At 45.5% G+C, this 24,401-nt stretch overlaps 1 protein-coding gene across 3 annotated transcripts in view; it reads right to left on the bottom strand.

The window, feature by feature from the left end:
- The window catches only part of LOC120053041 (F-box/WD repeat-containing protein 7), a 180,309-nt gene that overhangs the window by 128,613 nt on the left and 27,295 nt on the right, over positions 1-24,401 (bottom strand). For 2 of the 3 annotated variants that reach the window (XM_039000287.1, XM_039000290.1), the window contains exon 2: positions 11,891-11,974. The exons of the other annotated variant lie outside the window; for it this stretch is intronic. The gene's annotated coding sequence lies outside the window, so the exon portion shown is untranslated. The remainder of the gene's footprint in view (positions 1-11,890; positions 11,975-24,401) is intronic. 3 annotated transcript variants of the gene reach the window in all.

Below are 24,401 nucleotides of genomic sequence, written 5' to 3'. Positions count from 1 at the left end.
ACAGCTGGATACAAAGGAGAGGGTTAGAAGGGAGCATCTAAGTAGCTGAGTAGTGGAGCGGCAGAGCACCAGACAGCGTTATTACCCTAATTATATGCCACTCCCGGGTCACAGAAAAGTAATCAGACGAAAGCAAGAGAGAGACAGCCGATCAATGTAAAATTCCCCTCCATATTCCACACAATACATACTGAGCAAAAATATAAAACGCAACATGTAAAGTGTTGGTCCCATGTTTCATGAGCTGAAATAAAAGATCCTAAAAGAAGCGTATTTCTCCAATGTTGTGCACACATTTCTTTACATCGATTAATGAGCATTTCTCCTTTGCCAAGACAATCCATCCAATTGACAGGTGTGGCATATCAAGAAGCTGATTAAACAGCATGACCATTACACAGGTGCACCTTGTGCTGGGGACAGTAAAAGGCCATTTTAAAATGTGCATTTTTGTCACACATCACAATGCCACAGATGTCTCAAGTTTTGAGGGTGCGTGGAATTGGTATGCTGACTGCAGGAATGTCCACCAGAGCTGTTGCCAGAGTTGAATGTTAATTTCTCAACCATAAGCCGCCTCAAACGTCATTTTAGAGAATTTGGCAGAACGTCCAACCACCCTTACAACCGCAGACCACGTCTAACCACGCCAGCCCAGGACCTCCCACAGGATCGCCTAAAACCAGCCAACCGGAGAGCTGATAAAACTGTGGGTTTGCACAACCAAAGAATTTCTGCACAAACTATCAGACATCAAGTTTGCTGATGTGAACGTTGTGAACCGAGTGCCCCATGGTGGCGGTGAGGTTATGGTATGAGAGGTATAAGCTACGGACAACGAAAACAATCGCATTTTATCAATGGCAATTGGAATGTGACGAGATCCTGAGGCCCATTGTCGTGTCATTCATCATCTCATGTTTCAGCATGATAATGCACGGCCCAATGTCACAAGGATCTGTACACAATTCCTGGAAGCTGAAAATGTCCCAGTTCTTCCATGGCCTGCATACTCACCAGACATGTCACCCATTGAGCATGTTTGAGATGCTCTGGATCGACGTGTACGACAGCAACTTCGCACAGCCATTGAAGAGGAGTGGGACAACATTCCACAGGCCACAATCAACAGCCTGATCAACTTTTCTGATCCACGCACCTACCTTTCTTTTTTTTAAGGAATCTGTGACCAACAGATCCATATCTGTATTCGCAGTCAGGTGAAATCCATAGATTAGGGCCTAATGAATTTATTTAAATTGCCTGATTTCCTTATATGAACTGTAAAATCTTTGACATTGTTGCATTTATATTTTTGTTCAGTGTAAGATGCTCTCTCTGCGGTGGTGAAGGTTTAGCAAGCCATTTGGAAGTGTATACGGGGGGGAACCACATCACCAGTGTCTAAAGCTCGAGCGCCGTGAGAAAATGCACAGATAAAATAAATGGAGAAAGAAGCCTAGATAGAAAGGGACTTGCTTGCCCGACGTCATCTCCTACTCTGTGGGGGCGCTCGGTACAGCCTCTATCTCCAGGGATAGTCAGGTTAAACGCCCGAGATAAGGTGAGCGAGCAGTGCTGTAGAAGGAGGGAGGGAGGGGAGTGTAGGATGTATGCAACAACAAAAAAAACATATCTTAGACCGGTACAATTTCCAGCAGCATCTCCCCTCTTCTACACTCCTCCCTCCCTCAACAACACTGCTCGCTCACCTTATCAGGCGTTTAACCCGATTAGCCCTGGAGATGAGCCTGGAGATGAGCCTGCACCGAGCAGGAGACGACGACAGGCAAATCATTCACCTCATCACTGAATAGTAATCAGAGTTGATGAAGCCATGAGGCCTTGAGAGGAGAATGATAGGTTGGGGAGGGAGAGAGACAGAGAGAGAGAGAGAGGCCAGGGTGAGGGTGGAGATGAGTTGAGGCAGAATGAGGGAAGGAGAATAGGGCTTGTGCTCAAGGCACCCTGCCAGCTCGATAAAAATAGCCCCGGAATAAGCAGATAAAAAGATAATCACCTTTAAGAGTACAATCACCACCACCAATATGCAGACAGAAGACTAGGCCAAATCGGTAAAGGAGAAAAAGGAGTATTTTCAGTACCATACAAAACAGAGTGATAACATTGAAATGGTGTCGTATGAAATAGGATGGGGTGGTGAATATTCCAGTATAATATCCCAAAAGATAGGTAGCCTAGGTTACTGTGCTGAGCAGTACACCTCGACCTTATCAGAACTGTTATCGCTCCACACACAGCAGAAGCCAAGTAAGAGATGTGGATCCACAGACCACAACAGTCCCTCTCCGCCGCAGGCTGGGCCTGGCTGTTCAGTATTCAGCTGGTCGGCTGTGTTCAGTGGGGCGATAACAGGGGACTTTAGCTAGAAATCAACAGCAGTTAGCCTCCCTCCAGGTGAGGACTGTGAAAAGGACAGCGGCTGCTTGAAGTCATGACTGATCGTTGTATAGAGTGAGAGAGAGATATTTCACTTGCTTTGGCAATGTAAACATGTTTCCCATGTCAATAAAGCCCTTTGAATAGAATTGAGAGAGAGGGTGAGAGAGGGGGTGAGAGAGTATATATAGACGTATGACATTTGAAATGTCTTTATTCTTTTGGAACTTCTGTGAGTGTAATGTTTACTGTTCATTTTTATTGTTTGTTTATTATCTACTTCACTTGCTTTGGCAACGTTAACATAGGTTTCCCATGCCAATAAAGCCCTTAAATTGAATTTAAATTAAAATTGAGAGCGAGAGCGAGAGGGTGAGATTGATCCCCTATTGCCACCTCACTGGAACAAACCGTGCAAATCAACAAGCCTACTGCCTGGAACAGTGTGCCCAGAGACATGTTGAAATGAAAAGAGGCTGATCAAATCTAAAAGATCAAGATGTAGCATGAGAGAAACAGTAAGATCAAAACCAGCTGTTCAAACAAACATGGCACATGTAAACATCACAAAAACATTGAGGAACAGCTTTAGTTTGAACTCTCCAGTCACAATTTCTCTATGCAAAGCAAACATTAAAAAAAGTATCTCGGCAGAGTGACTGAAAATCACAAAAAGCCACTTAGGAAACTTCTAAACTTGGCAACAACGATACAGGCCCTCTCTCTCTCTCCCTTGGTTAGTTCTGCATGGCTGATGCAGGCTACCGTGCGGAAAAGACAGGACTGTGCACACCTCAGCACACCGTTATTTTTCTGGGTTCAATAATCCCCTATTTGAGCATTTTGTTATTTTCCTCTCTAGAGAGAACGAGAGAGCGGGTGAACGAACGTCCAGTTCATTATTTATAAATATTGCTTTTCACTGTGTCAGCTCCCGGCTTCGATATTGATCCCTGGAGCGGAGCGACTTGCTGCACCCACAGTACCGGTGGAGGTTTTCAGAGGGAAGAGAGGAAGAGATGGACTGAACGGGATGAAAGGAAAAGGGGGAAGAAAAGGAAAATAACTGGATTTGCTTTGCTTACAGTTAGAGTGAAGGAAAGCACATTAGACTGTACTTTAAAAGGATCAAGTTTATATTTCTGCAGCCAGGATGTGGAGGCAAGCCTTTTAGTGCAGTCTAGGATCATTTAGCCTAAAGATAAACACTTGCGAGGCGGAAGAGGCAGCCACGCAGTCATTAAAATAAGGCCACATCTCCGACTCCAACTGTTCTCCCGAATTAGCCTAAAAAAAGGTCACCACGTCTTTTGAGAGCGTACATTTCAAGAAATACAGAAACACACACACGGCATAAAAGGTGGCAGGCAACAGCTTCAGAAAATCCAACCATTGTTTTGACCGGAGGCTAGTTTCCACAACATCCATTGTGTGTGGCGAGGAGCAAGGGCTGACGGAGTTATCAGTCTCCGGCAATCAGGAATGCACGGCTAGCCTCCAACAGCCAACACCATACAATTACAGCTCCATTGTGTGGAGCCAGACCAGGCTACAAAAGCCTCCCCTTCTGCAGATGGTGTACAGAGTGGGCTGGACCTGGAGTTGCAAGGCCTATGTTCAGGTGATGAGGTTTCCCCATTCATTGCATTGGGTGTTTCTTCAACCCTGAAAATGAATCTTTGAGGGGAGATGACAAGTGTCAGGACTAAACGCAATAAGCAACAGGTAGGTTGGAAACAAAAATGAACGGAACTGAAAAAGGGGTGTAAAATAAGAGAAGCAGAAAACCGGGCTCATGATGAAAGCCAGTAATCCTCTACACACCACATTAAAGTCTCCTTGTGAAATTCCAGACTTTAGCACAGGGCAAGATCAGCTGTTGACGGGCTGACTTCATTTCCACGGACTCACATGGACACCACATAAAACAAAGCAAGAATGTCACTGACAAGATGGCACTTGTCATCTCCATCACTTGCCCTAGCTTGAGTACCTATTGTCACCTCAGTCGGTCTCTGAGCTTACTAGTCAGTTTTGAAACGTAAGACGTGAGTCTTGGGAGTACAGAACTGCTGAGCCAAGCTCAACGAGACGCGGGCATCGCAGCACACCATTCACAGTGAGGCAGTGCTACTTTAATGCACATCTGATTCAGTTACCTCACACAAACCATGTTAGCCGACACTCCAGAGGAAGCATCACCGCTCCTCCCACTGTGGAGACAAAGGACAACCAATACACCACAAGGTGACACTGTTAGGCTACTTCTACCTTTCTACCACAAGCTGTGTGTCTTTTCCAGTCCTCTGAAATGGTCTCAACCTTCCAAAACAGTTAGGAGGAGTCTCAGGGAGATGGAACTGTGTCAGAGGTTACCCATGACATAATACGGCCTGGTCAAGATTTAAGTCTGGTCTGAAAGGCCTGGCAGCCTGGCACACAGTCTAATCCTGCCAGAGTGGAGGGTGGAGCGAGGGAGGTTGGTGCTGCCAAGTACAGAATGAGAGGCAGTCACTCCTCCATATGGAGCCTGGAGCAGCATGGGTTCATTAGCTGTAGTTTACTACTCAGGCCAAGCCGGCAACACAGCAAGCAACCAACCCACTCCCCCGCAACAACCACAGAGCAGATATTCTCTCTCACACACACACGCAAAGACTCCAACTTTAGATTGGAAACGTGTCGTTTTGGGACTTAGCTATATTTCTCTAGAGTTCAGCCCTACCCATATGGTGGCTCTAGTCTTGTTACAGACGAGGCTAAATCTTCTCCCAGCACCTGTGAGTCTACTGATGTGTGTGTATAATATGTTTGACTAAGATGCAGAGTAGACACCACATAACGTTATTCAGAGAGTCATAACTCAGACAGGAATGAACCCATTAAAAGAACCACCTCAGCCAGGTGTCTGACCTTCCGGGCTTCATATGAAATTAATTTTACCTGCCATGTTAACGCTACCAAATGGAAACACCTTTTCCGAAGCCTAGCTATCTATCAGAACTTTTCGTTGAATAAATGAATTTCGGACACTTGAGTGGGTATAATTCACCTACAGGGTAAGATCTAGGGCAGGGCTCTCCAACCATGTTTCTGGAGAGATACCCTACTGTAGGTTTTAACTCCAACCCTGTTCCTGGAGAGCTACCTTCCTGTAGGTTTTAACTCCAACCCTGTTCCTGGAGAGCTACAGTCCTGTAGGTTTTCACTCCAACCCTGTTCCTGGAGAGCTACAGTCCTGTAGGTTTTCACTCCAACCCTGTTCCTGGAGAGCTACCCTCCTGTAGGTTTTAACTCCAACCCTGTAAATCTACAGTCTGGCCAGTAAATCTACAGTCTGTCTTGATGTAGGCCGCAGGCCTAGCCACCGACCAGACAGCCAAGCATAGGGCTAGGGTGGGGTGAGCTTAGCCTGGCATCGGAACTGAAGGGAAGTGAAACAGCAAAATACATAGCAAATTCAGTTTGGACACCAGGCTAGGGGTGCGCGGCATTGAGCGATGGGAATTCCCAGATTGGCCCAGGGACTTTAAAATGGAGAAAAGCGAGAGTGCATTAAAAATTCCACAAACTCCTGGCCGCAAAATCATTATCCACTTGTGTCACTGGGCCTGATGTGATGCAGCGTTTTCCCACTTTCTAGGAGTGGTTTGCTGGGTCCTTCGTTAAAATCTCTGCCTTTTTCCTTGATCATTCATCTCTTCCCAACTAATTCATGGGGATCAAAGTATGTATGTTTCAGGATCATTTTGCCCTCATTGATCCTGCTGTAGGCCTACCTCACAAATCGCTGACACACTGGGAGAAAGGACAATGGCGACTGGCCAGGCAGAGGAGTTCTGGGGAATAATTAGGTATGATTATGTATCAAACTGTGCTATATGTGACTGGAGTCCCCTTTAAGACGAGCGTAAATGTCAACAAGTACCAGCTTCAAAAAACGTGAATACCGGTAGGCAAATCTTACTACAATCTAGCTAACGGGACTCCCTAAAAAAAAAGTCAGATATATATATGACTTTTTGTTAACACCTAACTCTGTTCCTAACATTAACCTTATTCTCCTAACCTGCTGCGTACGTTCGCCTAACCTGTAACTAAAAAGGTTGTAGCTGTATCGAAGTGGCGTGTTATCAGGGAATCTCTCTGGCGAACAGTAACCGCTCCAATGACATTGTACAGAGAGACCCAATAGGAGCCAGTGAAGGATGATTCTCTCCACTCCATCTGACCAGGCTTGCAGTGTCCATTTCCTCTGACTAGACTGTCCTCTAGTGGGGAAAGACGGTACAATGCCTTCCCCTCCACTACAGCATGAGAAACACAGGTACTACTTCCTCTATTCTCAACAGAAAAGTGTCCGATTTAGGCCCACTGACTGTATGACGCCCTCAGCAACAATAAACCAAAATGCCTAGGCCGAGTAACCCACAGGCCTACAAGTGGCTATCCTCTTCTATTTTCAACAGAGAGGAATGTCACATTTGGGCCAAGTCCACTGACTGCCTGCATGACATGCTGAACAACAACAACAATGTTCTGGGTGGACAGGGTGGGCCCTCCAAGAGTGAACGATGCCTGTGAAGCCACAGCTTCCTGCTGCCCCAGGAACAGAACAGTGCAGGGTGGTTTCCTGTTTTCGTCCGGAGCTTCCGAAGCATGAATGACTGGGTTGAAGCGTGTGACTGTGACCGCCTTTTTTCTGACGAGGGAACGTACACACAGCGCCACCTACAAACAGCTCCACCCTACTACCCAGCTCTCACAGTAACAGCAAAGAACACGCCGCAGCAAACTGAGTGTGTGTTTGAGTCATTCCACCCCTGTTCCCCACAATAGAGAAGCAACGTCTAAAAGCAGAAACAAAAATGGCCAGCAGGTTTTACTCCAGTGCCATTTAAACACATTACCCTCACGTGGTATTGTAATCAGGATCCCGGTATAACCTAAGACGTGGGCCTACGGGAAACTAAGGCATTTATAGTCTGGTGGGCCAATAGATCAAGAGAGGAGACGGTTCTCTCAACATTTTATAGTATTTCTTACAGTCCAGTCTACATTTCTTCCCACTGCATGGATCCACTCACGATAAACTTTTCCAACGTTAAACAAAAAAAGCGCAGCGGATCCAATACCCACCGAGCAGCCCTTTCATTACGCCCAAAATGTAAGCTGACAGCGTGACGCGACCATTCCAAGTTGTTTAAAGCCTCGCCAGTAACAGAGAGTGCATCTGCAGCTAGTTTTACTATCCGACCCTGTTAGCAGTTGCTTAAAGCCGTAGAGTGCAACCGAAATGGCCCTACGGGCCCTGGACAAACGTGCTGCACTACATAGAGAATAGGGTGCAATTTCAGTATATCAGCAGCCATTCCTACTGTCCTCTGCTGTCCTGTGTCATCAATTGTGCACTGGCCATTTTCTTCGCCTGGCTGCTGGGCTGGTGAAAGGAAAGGGCCTTTAAATTATTTACATGGGATGTGTGTGGGTTGTGGGCGCTGGGGGACTGATTAAGGAGTGACACAAAGGTTGACTGGTTGAATCCCAGACCTCTTCTCTTCTGCTGTTCTGCTGTTGTGGAAGGTGCCTCGCTTTCACCTCAGGATATGACAAAACCACGGTCTACTTGTCTTCTCCCTGTGCTCTGTCTGTACTTGTGAAGAAATGCTCACCTCTTCCAGGAAATGATCCCACATTTCCCCCTACACCCCTGCTTCACACCTCTTCTAAGTAAACGACACAGCCTGAAATTCCAAATACGACCTGTCTCTTCAGGTGAATGAAGACACACCTAGCTCATCCTTTAAAAAGAAAACAAGAATCGGATCTTTTTATTTCTTTTCTCGGAGGAATGAAGTCCAGTACCTCCCTGTACCTTGAGGAGAAGATGAAAGCGACAGCGCCTGTTGTGACGGGCACAGCAGTTCCCGTGGATATTACCTAATTACTATATCAAACATGGGGAGGTAACCAAGCTGGTGCTCTTCCCCCTCTCTTACCGTCTACAGACTAATTAAGTTACTTCCTTCAGGAGAGAGAGAGAGGCACCAACAACCCTGCTGCCGGGACTCTGCAGCAAAAGGTTTCTCTTCATAAAAACACAGACAGGCTGTGTGAGAACCAGAGGGAGTAGGCGGTGCCACCAAACACACACAGTGTGAGAGCGACAAACACTACAGCAGTTCTTAACTGGGCACACACACACACACACACACAGTATTTTGATCATTGAAATACGCAAGTGATGACTGATAGCTGACGTGACATCCATTCATTGTAGCCTACACTGTCCTAATATTGATGGCAAGGTGAAAAGCCTTACACGCAAACCTCACCGGCCACGTGGATGTTTGAAAGACAACAAAAAAAACGACGTTTTGTTGGAGTAGAAAAAAAACACACCATTTTGTATGACTCGGGCTCAAAAATTCTACAAAGAATACGCCAAAAACAATGACCATATGCATGTCAGATAAAATAACAACCCAACGTTCATCTCCCAGGACAAACTAACCAGCAACAGCTAGCTTAGCTAAATGTCCAGGAACGTGTCATGTGTTTCAACCTGCCACCAAATTAATATAGTTGGTTTTGATATTTTAACCTGCGTGTCATGATCGCCTCTGGTGTGGATGGACAAAATCAACTACACGTAGCCAGTGTAGTCCGCATGTTACTCAAACAACCCAACTTGCACCCTAACATAGCATAGTACTATTGCAAATGTTCTTTAAAAAAGTGCGCACCTCTAACTCACCTCACCTGCTTCGACTCAGTTTCTCACCAGTGAGCCCAGACATATCAACCTTAGCTTGGGTTCAGGTAACATCCAGCTAGCATCCCGAGGAAACTGCATTGGAAGAATGAAGACTGTGCTCCCTCGGGATTCCAATCCAAACCTACCCATTATTAACACCCCCAGGTATGGTGTCACATTAGAAAACCGTCAGAGAGCCTCAGAATTGTAGTTTTAGAAGGCAGGTGAGCAGTCAGGACCATCCCTTTAAATATTCAACAGTTAGCAGAGAGAGCACCCCGTATGAGGCTCTCTGTATGCTATCCAATCGCTTTACCTTTAATTTACAAAAGCGCGCCAGCAATGAATTATTCAGGGTCTAGGCTGGCTGCACTTTCGTCTGTAAGGCGGAAGAGTTCCCCACAGCACACACACATACAGTGGAAGGATACACACATACTAAAAGGTGAACCCATTCTGCATGAATTCACATATTTGCTCTTTCATTAATCTTAAGTGGCTGGGGAGAGGCCGATATGAGAATCCACCTTCAAACTGGGGAATACACATCAGGAAACAAAGATGGTGAACGCCTACTTCAAATTAATTAAAGTTACTACAAAAACAATTGTGCATGCATGTGCACAGGAAAGGCATTGCTTCTATGCGCCTTTGCCCCAACAGTGGGACACACACACACACAACTCCTCATTAGTGATCATCTCATCCCCTCGAGGTTCCCTCCCTATTTGCCCACAAATGAGCCTGAGCAACACCGACAGCGACGCTTCAAAGTTAATAAACCTCCTGTTTCTTCATAGGTTGTTGTAAAAAAAAAATTAAATAAAAATCCCCTGACGCAAAAGTGTGAATGTGAGGCTTCCTGCCTCTATCCCTGAGAACAATGAAAAGGGCTGGGAGGGTGGATCTCGCACTCATTCCACTCCCCCGTTCATCCCCTCTCTAACCCTCTCCATCTCACCCTCCCTCCCTCCTGCTCCCTCCCTCCCTCCTGCTCCCTCCCTCCCTCCCTCCTGCTCCCTCCCTCCCTCCTGCTCGCTCCCTCCCTCCCTCCTGCTCGCTCCCTCCCTCCCTCCCTCCTGCTCGCTCCCTCCTGCTCCCTCCCTCCTGCTCCATCCCTCCCTCCTGCTCCATCCCTCCCTCCTGCTCCATCCCTCCCTCCCTCCCTCCTGCTCCATCCCTCCCTCCCTCCCTCCTGCTCGCTCCCTCCTGCTCCCTCCCTCCCTCCCTCCTGCTCCCTCCCTCCCTCCTGCTCCCTCCCTCCCTCCTGCTCCCTCCTGCTCCCTCCCTCCCTCCCTCCCTCCCTCCCTCCCTCCCTCCCTCCTGCTCCCTCCCTCCCTCCCTCCCTCCTGCTCCATCCCTCCCTCCCTCCTGCTCCATCCCTCCCTCCCTCCCTCCCTGCGTATCATTTCTCTCCCTCTTTTGTCATTGTTCCCTTCCCTTTCATTCCGGAGGAGCGACACACGGCTAACGCTTCCTGAGGAGAGATATGGTACAATAAACGCCTCTCCAAATGGTTCAGGGGGAGCCTGCCAGAGGATGCTGTTATACAATGAACTGCTTACTCTGGTAGTCAAAGGGATCCTTCGGGATTTTGGCTATGAGGCCCTTTATCTACTTTCTCAGAGTCGGATGAACTCGTAGATAACATGTATGTATGTCTCTGCGAGCGGTTTGAAGTAAGTTGCTAAGCAGCGCAATTGCTAACTAGCATTAGCGCAATGACTGGAAGTCTATTTAATACTTAAGTCTTAGACTGCTAGCTAGCAGATACCCATAGACTTCGTCATTGCACTGACGCTAGTTAGCAACTTCCTTCAAGCTGCTCGCAAAGACATAAAAAGGGTACCCATGAACTCATCAGACCCTGGAGAAGCATTGCCAAAATCTTGAAGTATCACTGTCAATTCATTGTCCGAGCAGGTCTAAGAGCAGGACCCAACTCTCACAACTAATGTTCAAACTTGGTAGGCTCATTGATGTTACAGGCTAGGCTAGCCTTTTGGTGTTAGCTTTCAGTATAGTGTATAGGTTAACTGTTCCTGGGGATATGTCGCAATGTGAAAAGTAGTCAAATGTTGGAGTGACTCGTCATATTAGGTTAAATATTGTTTGATATCCCTATATGGAAGTTATGAGAACAAAGGTATAGGTTAGTGTTGATTTTATTCTCTCAACTAGAGACGAAGCATAACAGAAGCAGTCCTCAGTAACATAAAGAGGCTGTAATAACGTATCAGGAGATCTCTGTACTGGAGGAGATATGGGCAGGAGGTAAATCACGAGGCGCTGTCGAGTGGGCTCACAGTTGAAAGCCGAATGAAGTCGTGGTAAAATGGCCACACAGTGGAAAGACAGTCATGAATACTAAGATACTGAAAAGACAAAAGGAGGGAGGGATAAATCACAGCCTAAAAAGGGGGAAAGCTTAATTGAGCATTAAGCCTCCACCGAGAAGTCAATGAAGGAGAAAGAAAGGATTCTAATTAGCTAGCTATTAAATATCTGTCTGGTTTCCTGTAGCCTCAACCCAAAAGAAACACATGCCTCTACAGCTCCCCCCCCCATACCCATGAGAGCATTAAGACTCCTTGTCAGCCCCACACAGTGCACATACACACTTAACATCTGTACTGCGCATAAAGGTATGCAGCTGGTGATCATGGAAATATCCACCACACCCACCCACCCCCTCTCCAATCCCCAGGGAGAGGAAGTGAAGCAGTTACTCACGATTCTCTCGGTCAGGCCACACTGGGGGTTGCTCTCCTCTCCTCTCCCGGCCCGGCCCCTCTCTGTTAGGGCTGTCAGTGGAGGCTGAGTAGAGAGAAGGGGATGTCAGTGCATCATGTGTTAAGCAATCTCAGAGGTCATCACAGAGTCAACATGCCACAGGGCCGTCTGGGGGAGGGGGGGGGGGGGAGTTAATGATCTCCCCTCAGGGCTCTAGGGGTCTCAGTTCCATGTGTTTTGGTCTCATCCTGGTATCTCACAGTTTATCCCCCTGACACCCAGACCCCCATAACAGATACAGCACACCTCCAGTCTCCCACAGACGGGCCCAGTTAGTCACAACATAGACGCACACAGGGCGATAACACAAAGGAAACAAATGCACAAAGACGCCTTAAGACAGAGATTAAGTCACACACTGGGGACTTACATAAAGATACAGACAGAGAGCTATGCAAAGAAACACAGAGTTCTATGTAGCAGGAAACGGGCAATCTAGGATCTACGACGTATAGGTGAACATTCCCATGTGAAGGTGAGGCCTTACAGTTCGACTACATAACATGACCCGACTACACCCTAATAAATTCACCACTTTACTTCTACAGTAGCTATACGAAGTAACAGGGGTGCGTCGGAAATGGCACCCTATTCCCCATCAAGACACCCAGGGTGTTTCTTGATCTTTCTGACACAGAAAACGTGGGGAATTCCTTCCAGGAGCCAGCTACAGAATAAAAATAAAAAAAACAGGTAAACTTGAAGTCAAAAACCCAGGCAGGAACAGACCGGCTGAATACTCACTATACCGGTGTCAACAAGCAACAGTGCGTCACCACTGCACCTGTGAGGCAGATTTATTTACCCGCTGATAGTGGCTCATTAACATTTAGTAATCAGCCATTCATTCACAAGGGGCAGCTGCACACTTAAGGCCTAGGCCCTACAGGCTAGGTAACAGTGTGCAGCAGGTAAGCAAAGGAGAGCAGCATTAGGCTATACAGTGTGCAGGTCTTCCCTTGTCTTATCTGCAGTATATGGTGACCCAGGAACCGGGTTTGGTAAGTCTGGGATGTGCATGTCATGTCACTCGTGTATGTTCCCGTTTCATACTGTATTCGGTTGCCATAATCAACCAGGCAAAACCTCCTGAAACCAGTACTGGCGGACGGTTGTTGGGCATAAAAACCCTTATGCTACAGAAACATTGACGACAGGCTCAACAAGGCAACTCTCTCGGAGAAGAGCTCTCTTGCCGTAGCGTGCGGAGACGAGGGCCTCGCTGTTACCCGTCGGAAGCAGACCGACAGTTGCTGTTGGACAGCCACTTTGATGCTCAGGTTCTCTGAGCCTCTCTAACCCCACAGGTGGCCCGAACCCAGTCCTTATGGTAAAGTGTTTAACTTTCCTCCCAGCTGAAAGAGACGACAGGAACACGACCTGGGTCGGGCTACTCTGATTTGGTTCTCTGGTGAAGTTAGTTTCTTCATGGACCAATTTGGAGAGCTATTCTTTGGCCTGACAGCGGGGGGTTTGAGACAGACAAAAAAAGTGCAGTTTGATATGGGAAGCAGTCAGAGCTCAACTCGGGCAAAAGTCAACATGTAACTCGAGCAGCCACTGGGGATCTATTGGCAAGGCAGACCAGTTGTACGAGGCACAGTTATCGGCTTCCTACTCCCGTCGGTTTCTACCTCTGAGCGGCTGCCAGTGCCTAGAAAATAACCCCTAGATATGACAGGCCATCACAACAGCACTAGGAACATGGACAGTGCCAAGGGAACAGGCCAGGGCTTGCTGTTGGCTAGAGCCAGACAGGAGTCCTGGGAAAGACATTGAGAATAGCAGAGGCAGACTATTCAGCTGGTTAACAGTGGATCACCGTGAGACAGGAGTGAGTGTGCATGCATGTTTGAGACAGCAGATCACTGTGGCTGCGTTTAGACAGGCAACCCAATTCTGATATTTTTTCCACTAATTGGTCTATTGACCAATCAGATCTTTTTACATCAAGAAAGCAGTTGGTTTATGACTCTCAGGAGCCTATGGAATTATATGAGACGAGAGAGAGGGAAGTGAAGGTTAGATTGTAGCTCCATTATGTAACTTGGCAGCACAGCAGCTGGGAGATGTTTACAGATTCTGGTGAGAGGTTCCAGACACACACCGAGAGACAGAGAGAGAGACAGCTCTATAGAGAGCGTCTGAGGGAGCACGAAAGCGGAAGCACGAGAGCCCCCCGAGGGAGCCCCGAGGGAGCACAAGAGCCCCCGAGGGAGCATCTCATCTCTATGTTGAGCCCAGAGGCCAAATAAACTTGAGCTGCTGAGAGTAAGAGAATGAGCAAATCCATCTTATTCCACAGGTTTCCATAAGTTTGACCTTTCCCAGCATTCCTTTCCTGTTTTCAGATGACCGTTTGTAGTCGCCGGTTTGACTACCAGACGACAACTGGAGCCATTTCCATTTTCTTTTTATAGAAATAAAATACAGAAAAATTAAAACTTGGGAATGACTACATGAAGTCATTGCTCCAAAGTTCAGAGTGCAACATACCAGGACCACCGTCTACAATAAATAAATATTGCAATCCATCAAAAGAAAACATTGAATATATCGGGGTCAAATATGTATTGTTGGACATGAAGAGAAAAAAGATTCCCAGACAGTGCCAAGATCTGAGAACAGAACAAGTTAATCTACAGCCTTCCGTTGACGTCAGCTGCTCGCCAGGCAAGACGTTAATATTTATATTACAAAACAGAGTGTTGGCGGGGGTGACTGCTGTTCACCGTCAGTTTGGTCTGACTCTAATCGTGCTGTTAAAGTGAGCACAAAAAGAGTGCTGTCGGAAAAACACTGAACAATTGGTTAAAAAAGGTACACTGGTTGAAGGACCATCGGACGAGTCGGCCCTCGTTCTTCAGTGACAACATGTGGTCTTATAGGCAACCACAGGCATCACAAAATACATCACGAAAGTCTATTGAGAGTCCCTGTATACTGGTTCTATTGAATCCCTATTGATTTGTTCTCGCATAAAAAAATCTGTCATTGAACGAAGCTGAAGCATGTCTCCTCAGCAGGAGGGAAGCATGCTGTGTTGAGTCGTTGGGTAATTTCAGAATCTGATTCAAAGCAGAGCGCAGCATGTATCAAATCAAAGTCACTTTGATTCAGAATGGCAACAACAAGTACGTACACACACACATATTCAGAGTGACCCACTTACAGAGAGCCAGTGGAATCGAAAATGCAGGCTTCCACATTGACCAGGGAGGGTTTTTGTGAGTGCAAGTTGTAGACCCTTCCGTGTTATGGTCGCAGTTGGCCAGAGAGAAGCACCAGGACAAAGTGCACTGCGTGAAAGGTTGTACATTCAAAAATAGAGAAAAGTTCTCTCCCCTTCTCAACAGGCCTGTAACACATGCTGCCAAGCTTGGCGTTCCATAAACCAACAGGCTGACATCGTGACAACAATATCACGTGGATAACAAGGAGCACTTTCTAGGAACAGCTCAGAGGTTCCCAGAGACCTGTGAGAGAGTGTGAGAGTGTGAGTGTCTCAACACAGTACAGAGGTGGTGGACTCCTGTCCAGGTCAGCTGTAGTCTGCAGAATTGAAAGACTGCCAACAGAAGACTTACAATGAGTTCTAGAATCTTGGTCCATTGTCAAGACATTCTGGTAAAACCCTGGGTGAGAAGCATTAGGGTGTAGAACAACATAACCAGAGATGAACACAACATTCTCTTACCCAAGAAGTTTTTCCAAATGGAGGCCTACCTAATACCCTGTTTAACAACATTCACTTGCCTCATGCGATTGTGCGTCCTCGAATTGCAGTCCTCAAAACGCAGTTGAACGAACAACCTGTGCTTGCCGTAGGTCTTCAAAATGGATGAATTCGCTTATTTAATTAAAGTAATTTAACCTCGCAGTCAAATCAGCCGCTCATTAACCCGCATTGGTTTCCAGTTGAGTACTGTACATCTTTAGAAGAGCATTACTCACTTCAGGCCTCAAGAGAAGCCTGGCAGGCTATAAGCTAAGGGAGAGGAGACCAGGAGACCACTGCAGCTAAAGCAGCTCGATGGGATACTTCGTTCACAGGGACTCCGTCTATGGTCATAATGAGCCTCAACTTCAACCTGGTCGTGTACTGTGACTATGTCACACTACGAAGGCAAACCGAGCCATATTGGGCTGGCCTGGTTACCACATCCACCATAGCTGAACAATGTGAAGAGAAATCAGAGGCAGCATAGTATGAGTCACCCAATAATGTGAAATCAGCCAAACGTCTAACTGGAGCCCAGGAAGACCTCACTTATTAACTCACCGCCTGTGTAACAGGTGGTTAGTCTGGAGGCCAATCACCCAGCAGTATCCAACCCCAGCCTGGGCTCAGGCTAATCCAGGTGAGACTGTAGAGGAGCTGAAGTATCCCCAGACACACACACTGTCATCCAGATGGAGGACACCTGGCCAAGGCACATGCTTAGAGCTGCTCAGGCACACACACACAGGGAGGTGAAACAGATGGGCCAAGACTAGGGCTGTATGCATGTATGAATGGACAAAGCCATCGATCACGTGACACCACTCATTCCCATGTGAAGACTCAATAGCGCATTGAAGCCCAGTGAAGTCTGTTAAGATGGCGTCTCATGGAAACTGTTAGAACTACTCCAGGAAGTGACGTTGCAGACTAGCTCAGTGCTGCCCCCTCTCATCGAGGCCGAACGGAGTACTGCAGGCTGCCATTAGCAACTAAATTATCATAATAAGTTCTGTGTGCGATTTTAAAATAATCCGTTCAAAGACATACATTTGGTTTATTAGAAGCAATTATTGGTACCATGATTGTGTAACTACATACATTTTTTGAAGACAAATGTTTTTCACATTCACCCTAATGAGGGATCCTGTTTTCTGCTAACAATGCGTGCAGTACCGTGGTCGGACTTGAACCTCCGTGGCTTCAATGTGAGGGGCAGTCGTTTTCCCCTAGCTGGTACAATTACCATATAACCGTGTAACCGACGGTTACAGATGAAATTAAATAACCATTAACAAAAAAAAATATGTAATACAATATTTTGTTTGTGGAATGAACAGTTGACTGAAGACTGGATAGCAGGGCATTTGTGTGTCAATTTTGAAATGTAAACGCATGGGTACACTTGCAATGTCTGCTTGGTATCGTCTTGCAATAATTTTTCATGGGATTGTAGAATGTCCATTCAAATGATGTTAACTGATGTGGCTCATGCAATGGAATGTATTTTTTGTAATGTCAGTTGAATTGAATCAACAAATCACAGCACATATTGATGGGTACACTTCCTGCTTTGCTCCTTGCCAGTCCACCCACCCATTATGCCATCACTGATTTGAATGGGGACACCCGTTCCGTTCATTCTATTTCTATGGCAGCACATGCAGTCAGGAAAGGAGGAGAGGAGAAAATGTGCGCCCACATCAAAATGTTTTAATAAATTGCTATTCGAACAGTTATTGCGGTCATTTGGCTGGCCAATTATCATCATTCAAAATTTCATGACAGTCACAGCCCTAGCCAAGATACAGGTAGCCCCTGATTTTGACGCAGTTACCTTGTCCAGTGACCTTGGCCAGCACAACAAACAAGCATTATAGCTGGACTGGACAGAAGGTAGTAGAGGGAATCAACCAAGAGAAAGTTCAAATCCCAGACAGAGTTCATACAAAGTCCTTTGTTGAATGAAGACAGTGAATAAAGGGAAGGAGGGTGCATTAAGGGAGACCTGATAGATAAAAACATGACATGGGTTACACTAGGCATCCTTATACCAATCACACCAGTATGCAATGAGCTGTTATTGGCAGAGATGTTTGTAACTCTTTCTTTAAATGGTCTATGTTGACGTCACCAGGAAGGCCCAAAAAATGTATTCCACCAAAACAGGCTGAAATTTCAGATGATCTTTTCAAACAGATCTTACACTAAAAAGGGCTTTATAATTTTCACGGTACTATTCCAACCTCCATGTGAATGAATGAAGTGTGCACACACACACACACAGTGTGTGTGTTTGGACACACACAGTGTGTGTGTGTGTGTTTGGACACACACAGTGTGTGTGTGTGTGTTTGGACACACACAGTGTGTGTGTGTGTGTTTGGACACACACAGTGTGTGTGTGTGTGTTTGGACACACACAGTGTGTGTGTGTGTGTTTGGACACACACAGTGTGTGTGTGTGTGTTTGGACACACACAGTGTGTGTGTGTGTGTGTTTGGACACACACAGTGTGTGTGTGTGTGTGTTTGGACACACACAGTGTGTGTGTGTGTGTTTGGACACACACAGTGTGTGTGTGTGTGTTTGGACACACACAGTGTGTGTGTGTGTGTTTGGACACACACAGTGTGTGTGTGTGTGTTTGGACACACACAGTGTGTGTGTGTGTGTTTGGACACACACAGTGTGTGTGTGTGTGTTTGGACACACACAGTGTGTGTGTGTTTGGACACACACAGTGTGTGTGTGTTTGGACACACACAGTGTGTGTGTGTTTGGACACACACAGTGTGTGTGTGTTTGGACACACACAGTGTGTGTGTGTTTGGACACACACAGTGTGTGTGTGTTTGGACACACACAGTGTGTGTGTGTTTGGACACACACAGTGTGTGTGTTTGGACACACCTACTCATTCAAGCGTTCATTTTTACTATTTTCTACATTGTAGAATAATAGTGAAGACATCAAAACTCTGACATAACACATATGGAATCATGTGGTAACCATAAAAAAAGTGTTAAATCAAAATATGTTTTAAATTTGAGATTAGTAGCCACTCTTTGCCTTGATGACAGCTTTGCACACTCTTGGCATTCACTCAACCAGCTTTATGAGGTAGTCACCTGGAATACAATTCAATTAACATTTAAAAGTACATTTGTGGAATTAATGCGTTTGAGCCAAATCAGTTGTGTTGTAACAAGGTAGGGGTGGTATTCAGAAGATGGTCTTTTACCAAATATGGCTAAATCCATATTATGGCAATTACAGCGCAAATAAGCAAAGAGAAATAGTTCATCATTACTTTAAGACATGAAGGTCAGTCAATACGGAAAATGTCAACAACTTTGAAAGTTTCCTTTCAAAGGAAGTTTAGCTCTCATGAGGACCGCCACAGGAAATGAAGACCCAGAGTTACCGCTGCTGCAGAGGACAAGTTCATTAGAGTTATCAGCCTCAGAAATTGCAGCCCAAATAAATGCTTCTGAGTTTAAGTAACAGACATATCTCAACATCAACTGTTCAGAGACTGCATGAATCAGGCCTTCATGGTCAAATTGTTGAAAAGAACCACTACTAAGGGACACCAATAAACAGATTAGACAAGTGGAAATATGTCCTTTGGTCTGATGAGTCCAAATTTGAGATTTTTAATTCCAACCGCAGTGTTAGGTGAACAGATGATCTCTGTATGTGTGGTTCTCACTGTGAAGCATAGAGGAGGAAGTGTGATGGTGCTTTGCAGGTGACACTGTCAGTGAGTTATTTAGAATTCAAGGCACACTTAACCAGCAGGGCTACCACAGCATTCTGCAGCAATAAGCCATCCCATCTGGTTTGCGCTTAGTGGGACTATCATTTGCTTTTCAACAGGAAAAGCTGTACAAGCTGTGTACGGGCTATTTGACCAAGAAGGAGAGTGATGGAGTGCTGCATCAGATAACATGGCCTCCACAATCAGCCGACCTCAACCCAATTGAGATGGTTTGGGATGAGTTGGACCGCAGAGTGAAGGAAAAGCACCCAACGTGCTATTCTTGTGCTATTATTTTATTTAACTAGGCAAGTCAGTTAAGAACAAATTCTTATTTACATTGACGGCCTAAAATCGGCAAAACCCGGACAACGCTGGGCCAACTGTGCGCTGCCCTATGGGACTCCTAATCACGAGCGGTTGTGATACAGCCTGGATTCAAACCAGGGTATCTGTCGTGACGCCTCTAGCACCGAGATGCAGTGCCTTAGACGGCTGCACCACTCGGGAGCCCCCGAGTGAAAAGCATTCCAGGTGAAGCTGGTTGAGAGAATGCCAAGAGTGTGATAAGCTGTCATCAAGGCAAAGGGTGGCTATTTGAAGAATCTCAAATATATTTTGAGTTGTTTAACATTTTTTGGGTTACTACATGACTCCATGTGTGTTATTTCATAGTTTCGATGTCTTCACTATTATTACACAATGTAGAAAATAGTAAACATAAAGAAAAACCCTTGAATGAGTAGGTGTCCAAAATGACTACACTGGGCCTTTAAATGTTATTTGTTTGTGTTATTAACAGGTGGTTTGTGACAGGCTTTCTTTGAACACCTGATGTGACAGACCAATCAGTTTCACAGTCCTATGAAGTGCTAGATTGTTCTCAGTGGAGGAACAGGAAATAAGTTACGACATGACCCAGAATAACCAGTACACGTTATCAACCACACAACGAGGCTAGTTTAGGGATAATCCAAGGAAAATAAGCTACTGGGAACTACAGTAAATCTGTATGCTGATGCAAGGCACGTAATCTACATCAGAAAACACACACTCTCAATATCCGGGGGCTACGGTCCTTCTCAGAGAGTAAAGTAACATCCACCACTATACATGGGTGGAAGATGCCATAGAAACAAACTAACACGCTCTCCTTACAAGGACCATGCTACAGTTTCTCCTCTGCCACCCACGCCATGAGGGAAGCAATTGCCTCAGCAGGGCCATACGAGTCGACACACTTCAAATAAACAGAGCGAGGTCTCTCGAGTGGCAAACAGGCGGATCTACGCACCTCCGCACACACCGGACTAAAGAAGAAGAGAAAAGTACATCATGCACACAAACACAGGCCTATGCAATACGTGAACAAACATCCTACTTCAGAAAAATGCCGCAAGGCTGCCAAGACAGATGTACTGTAATGTCTGTAACGCAGACAACGTCGTCTGTGATTTGATGTGTGTATAATTCCCAGACCGTTTCCAGATGTGCTAGACTGAACGTAGCCAGGGCCTGTATTCACAAAGCGTCTCAGAGTACGAGTGCTGCAGGTCTAGGGCCTAGGTTTTGACTAATGAATAAAACCGAGGGACCTGATCCTAGATCAGATGCTTTGTGAATACGGGCCCAGCCCTTGTGCTGCTCCTTGAATTCATTTTTTTAATGCATGGTAACTGGACTGAGGTCTGTGTTTACGAAACAAGTCTAGGCCCCAAGGAGGGCCATGGGACAAGGAGGAATCTCCACTTACAAAACAAACTATTCCTACACGTCTATCAACAGTAAACCACCTTGACCTTTGGGGGAAAGCAGACATCGCAAACAATGTATGGGCATGTACAGGATGGCGTTCGGTTTGGTTCAAAGGGAGTGTATTTTTGTTTCAAGCCCTTAACGTACCACGATATATGTAAGTAGACATTTCACGTTGTATTCGGCGCATGTGACAAATAAAATGTGATTTATTTACCCAACTTTTATTTGACCCGGTATGGAGGACAATGCCTTCTGAGCTCGGACTCTTCTATCATAACAGTCTAGGCTCAGTGGCGTAAGATCACTTGTCATGTCCTCATAACAGAGTTCCTGTAAGGGCGTGATCTTTGGGAGGTCTGGTATTTCTCCAGGCAGGGCAGACATGTTCTCACAGCTGTAGGCTATTTACTGAAAACACACAGCAAGAAAAGGTAAAAGAGCAGGTAGGTGAGAGCCTAACCACTGAATAATAAACAAGGTCTTGTCAGGTCACACCCGACATGACCCAACTACGTGCACTAGACCTGGGTTCACATACTATTTGAAATCATTTAAAATACTGTATCCGTGCTTGATTGAGCTTGCCTGTTCCAAAGGAACCAACGGTCGAAGTGCAAACACCACCCACCTGGCACTCCAGCAAACAATCAAAGTATTTGAAAGATTTCAAATAGTATTTGAACCCAGGTTTAACTGTGAGAGGTGACGCATTCCGCCGCCGGTCTGTTGTCGTGTTACTCGGGCTTGGTAGCCATGACATAGCAGAAGTCAAGATATTTTCCCTGACTCAAAACAACAGTCTGGAACCTGGGGGTGCCAAGCGAAGGGTACAAGGGGTTATAAAAGCCTTAATGCAAGTGCATTAAAACCATGTATGTAATGCGTGTGTAAAACCCATTAGTCAACAGTGAACAGAAAGGCCACGTGTGACTTAATGTTGACCTTTTCGATATGAGATTTTTTTTCAAATCAGTGAGGTTATTAGTTTGGGCAATATACCTAATAGTTCAACAGGAACCTCAGTCATTAATTGCCTCCCTTTCACCTGTATTTTCATAGGGTGAAAAAAAAATTCCCAGTACAATTGGCCCTATGAGTGGCGTATACAGGTAAAGCAAAGTTGGGCAGCAGTGTCATATGGATAAGAGACCTGCTTCATGGGAGCCTCTCCTTGTGAATGAACATAGTAACTAGGCTTACTACAGCTAGCCTAGCCCAGCTGCAAACACCAGGCAGTAAGGAGAAAGCAACGAGGAGAGACGGTCCTCAAATTACTGCAGGAATGCGGAGGGAATCATTTCCTCTCCACCTCCTTCTCATCCTGCAGCTTTTCACACTGAGCCGTGGGTGAAATCCGACGATCCCCGTGGTGCTACCATTCCTCTAGAGGCGAGGGCCACAGCAGCGGAGGTCTCCACCAGCAAAACACGGATCACAATTCATCCACACAGGGTAATGATAATGAACGCCGGGACGGGCTGCCAAAAGCTTCAGTTACGGAGGAGAAGATTGGCGAGAAGAAGTAATAAAAGAGAATGAGTGGGGGAGGGGCGAGGGTGGGAATGAAAGAATGGAATAATACATGTTGAAGAGAGGAACAGAAGAGGAGCGACCACAAAGACATTCCAACACAACACGCCTTGATACTATCTATTTCAAGACGGGTTTGTTACGGTTCTTCTAGTGCAGGTTTTTCAGGCACCGCCTTACTGCACAAGGTTGGGGTCTTTGGCAATGACAACCATCTTTCCTTCCCAGTCAAATGAATAATAGATCTTACTTTGGAATATGTCTTGTGTACATCTTGAGGCAAGGCCCGACACTTATGTCTTAAGGAAACTTGGTACGGACTACGGACTAGAGGTCGAACGATTAAATCGGAATGGCCGATTAATCGGGGCCGATTAATCGGGGCCGATTTCAAGTTTTCATAACAATCGGAAATCGGTAGTTTTGGGTGCCGATTTGCCGAATTAAAAAAAAATATATATATATATATATATATATATATATATATTTTTACACCTTTATTTAATCTTTATTTAACTAGGCAAGTCAGTTAAGAACAAATTCTTATTTTCAATGACGGCCTAGGAACTGAATGAGGCAGAACGACAGATTTTGAACCTTGTCAGCTCGGGGGATCCAATCTTGCAACCTTACAGTTAACTAGTCCAATGCTCTAACACTGATTACATTGCACTCCACGAGGAGCCTGCCTGTGCCGCGAATGCAGTAAGCTAAGGTAAATTGCTAGCTAGCATTAAACTTATCTTATAAAAAACAATCAATCAATGACTGTCATTGCTCCAATGTGTACTTTACCATAAACATCAATGCCTTTCTTAAAATCAATACACAAGTAGTCTTGGCCATAGTGGAGTTTGGAGTGTGACTGTTTGAGGTTGTGGACAGGTGTCTTTTATACTGATAACAAGTTCAAACAGGTGCCATTAATACAGGTAACGAGTGGAGGACAGAGGAGCCTCTTAAAGAAGGTCTGTGAGAGCCAGAAATCTTGCTTGTTTGTAGGTGACCAACTACTTATTTTCCACCATAATTTGCAAATAAATTCATTGAAAATCCTACAATGTGATTTTCTGGAATTTTTTTTCTCATTTTGTCTGTCATAGTTGAAGTGTACCTATGATGAAAATTACAGGCCTCTCTCATCTTTTTAAGTGGGAGAACTTGCACAATTGGTGGCTGACTAAATACTTTTTTGCCCCACTGTATGCATATCGTACCCTGGCAGGTACTGTTTGTCCCTCCTGAGTCAACGTAGCAACAACAGCCACTTCCTCAAATTGGTCACATCAAAATAGTCCAAGATGAATCAAGAAAAATGTAATTCATTTAGACATTTTTGTTGAGGTTTTAGTCATGCAATTTTACATCTAGCTATGGTGTTTGGTGCAGTATTTCTCAAGTAAAAACAGAAACCAGTCGGTGCAATGCATACAGTCTATCAAATCAGGACAGATTCCTGAGAACAATAACATTTCTACAACTTCATCATCTGCAAGTTGTCAAACTATTGTAAATAAAGCACAAGCTGCTACAAGCTGTTTATCAGTGCCCAAAATCGCTAGCTAGCCAAGTTACATTTCTGTTTGTCAATTAAGCTAGCTAGTAGTAGCTAGCAGGTACATTTAGTAGCCAGGGCACAATCAGGTTGTCAAGTCCGTGTGATTTGTTGCCATTCTGT

Source organism: Salvelinus namaycush, chromosome 8 (genome assembly GCF_016432855.1).
Source record: "Salvelinus namaycush isolate Seneca chromosome 8, SaNama_1.0, whole genome shotgun sequence".
NCBI lineage: Eukaryota > Metazoa > Chordata > Actinopteri > Salmoniformes > Salmonidae > Salvelinus > Salvelinus namaycush.
This window is presented reverse-complemented; position numbering and strand designations above follow the sequence as displayed.